This window comes from Falco peregrinus, chromosome 2 (assembly GCF_023634155.1).
Source record: "Falco peregrinus isolate bFalPer1 chromosome 2, bFalPer1.pri, whole genome shotgun sequence".
In the NCBI taxonomy this organism is placed as follows: domain Eukaryota; kingdom Metazoa; phylum Chordata; class Aves; order Falconiformes; family Falconidae; genus Falco; species Falco peregrinus.
This window is the reverse complement of record NC_073722.1, coordinates 20,167,911-20,174,728: the sequence shown is the minus strand read 5'-3', so window position 1 is coordinate 20,174,728 and position 6,818 is coordinate 20,167,911. Positions and strand designations below refer to the sequence as shown.

Sequence of the window (6,818 nt, the reverse complement as noted above, 5' to 3'; positions counted from 1 at the left end):
CACAAGGATTTAGGCTGTAGTGTTCCAGCTAAAAACCAGAATTTAACTCAAGCTGTCCAAATATACTTTTTGACTCACGTATAAAGAAAAAGAAATGAGACAGACCTGGTTTGGTAAGACTATTCAATGAGATGCCTTCTCCTTCTTTCCTACAAATGCACTTTTGTACAGCACTGACAACTCCCCAAGTCCCACCCTTCTTAGTATTTTCTCTCTCTCAAAACTCACATGGAATACACTCATCCTACTTGCACAGTATTCCTCTCTCTCTTCAATTTACCCCCATTTCAAATATTACCTTTCGATGTCTTGGGACACACATGAAAACAAGCTTAGACAAAGGGTCTGACACCTGCAACCATTAGAAGAAACTTACTCAGAAAGAGGGCAAAAGATACCACGAGGCAGCAAAAAGCTTGTACATTATCTGGTACAAGCAGCAACATGCGTACTTACCAGTTCCTGGTGTCCTTACTTCACACCCAGAGCCATGTGCAGGTGTGCATATATATCCCGGTTCCAAGTCAGACTGGAGGCCTCATTCTTGTGTGCATGGTTGTCCTGGAATCCTGTAACAAAAACTTCTGATGACTACTTGTTTGCTTTCTGCAAAACATTTGTAACTGCTGGCTTTCCTGATTCGCATGATTGTATGAAGAGCTGGACTGCTGAGGCTTGGAGAAGACAAGCTTTTTCTCTGCAATACTGAAATACAGACTACACCTGCATTTGACATGGCTATGAGCAAACTTTACTTCAGAACAATTTGCTGCTTCTGTCATTTTGTGAACACATACATTAATCCTGGAAACAGATGATTTTTTTTAAAAAAAGTCTTTCTTTGGTTGCAATCTTGATGTAAGAGTTTGACAGTCCCATATCTGTCTTGATTACCTGGTAATATTGTCTGTGAGCTACCAGCAAGATGAACAGATGCACAGATCTGTTTCCCTTTTTGGCACAGGCCAGCAATATCTTTATGAGCACACAAATTTGAAGTAAAATACTGAGATTAGGGATAGAGAAGAAAAGCCTCAAGAAATAATGCTTATAAGAACTATACTTACACAAGTACATCATCATAAAAATATCATATTTAGAGTCCACTTAGTTCAATTTTTAATTCCCCAGTGGGTGACCACATTGGTGAGAGAGAAAGAGGTAAGCTCAGAGCTACTCACAGTAAAGAAGAAAATCTGCTATGATCACCAAATAAATGCATTATATACATAAGGTAACATGCCCGTGGCCAGACTGACACAATCATATGGATACAACAGTATGTCTGTATGATTTAAATGTATTTCAAGGGAGCTAGTTTTTCACATAGTGTGTTTCCTTCTCTGTTAAAAACATTACAAGTAGAACACTTAATTGAGAATAAATAATATCGATGTAGGTACAGAAGTCATAACATTTTATTTAGTTTGCAGGAACAAAAATAACACCACTGGAGAACCATAAAAAAATCCTTTAGAACTTGACAGTGTCACTTCACATATCTAAGAGATACTTACTGACGCTTGCTTTCTTTAGAGAAGCTTACTTACCCTTAATACAAACAATGGGAAATCAGACACACAAAGGTGACATTTTTAATTTTCTGATTGAATCCTGTATTAAAACAAAACAATAATATTTAACATCAAAATAGTAATACTTAACATGAGTGGAGTTTCCCTTCTCTAAAACAACCAGAAGTGAGATCACAGTCAAAACCCAAATTTGCTGGAGAAAATGGAGTAAACTTGAGGAAAAAAACAAACCAACCTTAAGACTTGTTTTTCCCTTGAAAACAGATAAGACAGTCTCACAGCCTGACATGTTAATTAACAGTTATGAGAATAAGAAGTATTAACTTACTGTCCCTGCACTTCCTCTTGAAACCAACTAAGTTTTATCTATAACTTTCCCTAGACACTGCATTTTATTCTTAACAGGGCTTGCTTTCCCTGTGTGCTCTGGGAATATGTGTAAAGCGAATTATCAAAGAAAGCAACCTGAAGAACACAAAAAAATACTTTGTTCAAATGACTTTAACTATTTCACTGTCCACAGAGTAATGAGTTGTAAATGAAGAGGAAAAAAATTACAAGATCTGGTCTCAAAGATTTTGAAAAATAACTTGCCTTAACAAACTCTACCGCAAGATCCGCATGCATACAGTTGTCCCTGACCTCAAGTCAGCACAGTATACAAGCCTGCCACTGTTCTCTGCTCCTGAGTCATCAAAATAGTGATTCCTACAAAGATGACTTTTTTCTTTAAAAAAAGTTATTTTAATAGCATTTATGAACTAACAACAAGCATACACTTTACTGACCTGCTGAATCATGCCAATGCTCAGTTTGAAGTAAAGAAACACTACCTGATTTCCATACCAATTCAGAAAGCAAGATTTATAAAACATATTGATGGATCATCAGGCGTGCTTTTCACTGAATACAACATTTATTTTTAGCTAGCTTCAAATCACTTTAAACTAAAGAGAAAACAATGGCTCACCACCAAAGCAAAGAAAGACATTTTTGCATTTGACGGACAAACTTTAATCCCGTGACTAGTGTAGAAGATGGGGACTTTTGCTAGGTACCTTGAGAAAACATGGATTGACCAGATCATTTTTATTCAGAGATTCTGTTTTCCATGATATTTTCAGTAAATTAGCCCATCTTCCCACTGCATATACATAAATCAGACACACACTTTCTTAATTATTTTAGGGAGTGGCATTATAAATCTCTCCTTTTCCCAAGACCTACAATCTCATAAAACTAGAATAATGTGCATCATCTCTCTTGCATAGCTTCTGGCATGTCATTTTCGCCCTCCTTCCAGCATAACTGAACAGTCTGTGGGATATTTGTAGTAACAGTCATCAGTCTCTCTAATGAAAGAAGCCTGGAAAAAATATGACAGTTTAACTATCAGATATTATTTCATAAAAATAAATCCTAATGTTTTCCAAATACATATGATTTTCTTAATATCGCTGAATCTGGCTATGTTGTTGAAAGCATTTGTATATTGGGCCATCAGTACTAAAGCTCAACCTATTTGCAGATTTTACAAGTGACCTATTTGTAATATACAGTTAATTTTATGAAATTTCTCTACCACCAAGTACCTCAAAGAGAAAACTATTTCCCATCAGACCACTGTCACTCATTCCTCCAAAGTGGGAGGATGCAGGGTCTTTTGACTCTGGTAACTGCCCAGTTAAGTGAAAGCACTTTAGGGCACCACCCCTGCCCGGTGACCCAGGTGGGCGTGGAGGTTAACTGACCCAAAACAGGGACGGCATGGAGCAGGATTGCTCTCAGGTGAGTTAACCTTCTGTTCTTGGGGATATCCAGAAATAATTGGTTGGGCAAAGCAGGCAAGTATAAGAACCTCAGGATCCTAATGTAGATGGCAGTTGCCTGAATTTGCTTCAGGTGTAAGCACTGGAAGCAACTATGCACCCACCTTCAAAGAAGCGGAACTAAAGGCAGAAAGTCATGCTATGGGCATAGTCCTAGAAGTTCCATTTTGCCAAGGCCTGATGTCTTCTGAATAGCCTAAAAGGGAGTAAGGTACACAAGGAATCAGCAGGAAGGTGCTTTGTTTGTCACCATTCAAATCACAAGCTACTGGAAGTTACAACAGGCAAAACTGCAGCCAAGGGCCAGCCCTCAGTGATAACTCACCCTAGATAATGGACCAGACTCTCAGCCAACATCAAGGATCAACAACAGGACATGGGCTGACAGACCTTCAGCTTTGAGGAAGAGATCCAGGCTCCTAACACCAATACTAGCTTCCAGGATTATGCAGTTATGCTCATGAGGTCACATACCAGGGAAGACATGCACACAGAGACCCTAAACCCAAGGACCTTTGTAGCTCTGCCTTAACTAAAAAAACACGCAACATTAGTGCCATCCCCTCATCACCAACTCAGTATTTTACCAGCACAGAGGATAATGGCTACTCCATTAAACTGATATGAGCAGGAGCTTGAAAATCAGCTGTTTTAAAAAGGATTTGGTAACATGCCAGTCAATGAGTCTTTATCAAATTCCTAGATGGGATCTCTTTCTTCTCATGTGCCCAAAGCTCCTACAAGACCCTCTGCAAAAAGAAAACAGACTTAATTTTATTGGACACAAGTCTTTTGTCCATTTACTTTTCCCAGTACTACCACTGCTCTCACCACAGCTTTAGAATAGAGCATATTTTAACACGGCAATGATCCTAACTGCAGTACAAAAGACATGCAAATGGAGTCTTGCTTGTCAACAAATGCTAACAGAAGTCTACAGAGGACTGCCTGGAGTTTTCAGGGATTTATTGGCTCCTATTCATCATCCCCACCTGTTGTTTTTTTTTTTTTTTTATTTGTTTATTTTTAATCTACAGCAAATGTCTCACTTTTACAGGTATCAGTCACCAGGCAGACTTTATACACAGACACAAAGCTTCAGTATAATGTGGTTTCCTTTCTCTCCATTGCTGATTTCACAATTTTCCATTTCTTGTTTCTGAACTTCAGCAAGAATGTTCAACCTTTCTTGCACAACTTACCTCCTCTGCTAACTCATTCAGTGAGACTTATACCAAGTCTGAAGGCCAATTTCTGTTCTGTTTCATGTAACTCCAGTTCTAGAATAAAAATAGAAAGTAGTAAGTATTGCCTAAATCTATAAGGCACATAAACTCCTAATGCTAGGTGGTATTTAATTTCACAAGGAACCCTACTGGTTTAAGTCATATTTAACATGGATATGAGTCTATTCCTTACGTACAAAATTTAGAAGTCTGGAAGTTAACTTGCTTTCCTATTTTAGTTTCTGGTTAACAAGCATTTTATTGACTTGCTTGTTGCTTCACCGTAATAATTCCAGATGCGTTATGTTTAAGTTTCTATCAGAGCTGCTATCAGATCAGTTTAAGTTTCTATTTGAGTACATGCTACCACTTTTGTAGAATTGTTCCTATTACAGAAACTACAGAAAAAAATGCTATTTACTAAGTGTGGTAGTAAGCAATAAAGATAAATCTTGGGCATTAAGTCAAACAGTGTAATATAAATTTGATTGCAATTGACTGGAGATGTTGCCACATCAGAACTACTCTAGATTCTGCAGAGTAATTCTATTTTAAACTGAAGAACAAAGAAATAAAAACTCCCTCTTTGCATAGTAACTGACTTCTGTAAGGTCAGTTATAATTAAAGTGCTCACTGGGAGATTAAAGCACGAAAATACATACAGCTCTGAAAATTCTAAAACTGAGATCCAAGCCATGCTTTAGAAATACATTGCTAGTAAAACTGTTTCTTTGAATAACTCAGCTTTGATTTCCACCAAGTGTCTTATTATTCTAGAAGCCTCCCTTCTTACCTCCTACTTTTACTGTAGCTAGTCATCATATCCATTATCCAGTGTATTTCATCACTTAAATCATCATGCTCAGCAGAGATGCAGTAGAAATTGAGGTAACGGGGAACTTATTCCTCCTAGCTTCTCCTTGACAAACACGGTACTCAATAAAATGATTCCATTGTCTAATGCAGAATTTTATGCTCCCTCTGAGCATGACATGTTTTGCACCTATGAAGTCAATCAAATGCCAATGTTATTTTTCCTTTTATTACCCAGGACCAAAACAGCAGTTTCAATAAAAATAATTTATACCAACTGTTTCCGGTTAATGGAAATTCAAAGTCTTCAGACAGTGTTTTTTATTTCTGGTGCTTGAATTCTCAGAGAAATAGCGAAGTATAATTGATACCATATGCTTTTTATTGTTTTCCACATGAAAGAATCACGATTTTCAGTGGATCATCGAATTATGTCGTGGCACTGTGCCAAATCATCAAACAGCAAGGTCACATGTGATGAAGGTACAGTGTTCAGAATAGGAATAGCATGTACTCTTTGAATTCAAGGTTTATTTCAGTTTGCCCGAGTAAACCCAGCCAAGAAATTTTCTGGGGTTTTCCACAGTCTACAAAGCATCTCCTTGTAAATTACTGGAACAAGTCCAAGAAAATGTGCAAATATTCATCACCAAACAACAGGATTACAAAACACTATCATTTCAAAGAGTACATTACATTAAAGCCAAGCCAGTTGCTTCAGCCACTTCAGAAATATTATTAACTACTGAATATGAAAATAATTGCACCTAGAGTTTTTCAGGAATGCTGCTGTCACAGAAAAATAAGTCTCTCTCACAGTTGTGCCTGCTGAAGCATTACGTGCATTAGTTCTTTTGAGTATTAATTTATCTGCTTTACACATGTGCTTCTCAAAATCACAAGCAAAGGAAAAAGGGATATTTTTAGAAAATCCTGAAAATTCTTTAGCTTTAGGAAAAAAACACCCAACTTTTCACTTTGTGTGCAAGTCTACATCAGATTCAGTAACTGAATATTTTTACCATTCTTTGACTCATTTTGTGATGCTACTTCACACCTCTACTTCTGCTGTATCATTTTAAGCTGAAAACTTGCTGCAAGAACATCACCTTTGCATGTGTCTTGCACAATGGAGCAATTAGTCACACATTCAAGTATTACAATTTCAACACCAAGTGACAGTCAAAAACTCCATGGTTTTTGACTAGTTACAAAGTCATTGCAATACTACTAGTTTGGACCAGAGCTTTAATGTAGGGGAGACATCTCCCATTCTCAGAAAATTTGCTCTTCACATCAGACAAGGAATAACGTAACACAGGGAATGACCAAGCAACAGGAGTACGTCTGGAGTTACAAAGCCTGAACTGCTTACAGAGGTATTGCTCATGCATTTCTCATCATCACAGCAACT

The 6,818-nt window shown here is 37.4% G+C and overlaps 1 long non-coding RNA gene across 1 annotated transcript; it reads right to left on the bottom strand.

Moving 5' to 3' along the window:
* Nucleotides 1-262: 262 nt before the first annotated feature.
* On the bottom strand, nt 263-4,944 carry LOC129783938 (uncharacterized). The gene is made up of 4 exons (XR_008746118.1): nt 4,567-4,944; nt 1,551-1,614; nt 457-569; nt 263-352 (listed from the first exon to the last, which is right to left on the bottom strand). It is a non-coding gene; the product is annotated as an uncharacterized LOC129783938 (long non-coding RNA).
* Between the last annotated feature and the right edge of the window lie 1,874 nt (nt 4,945-6,818).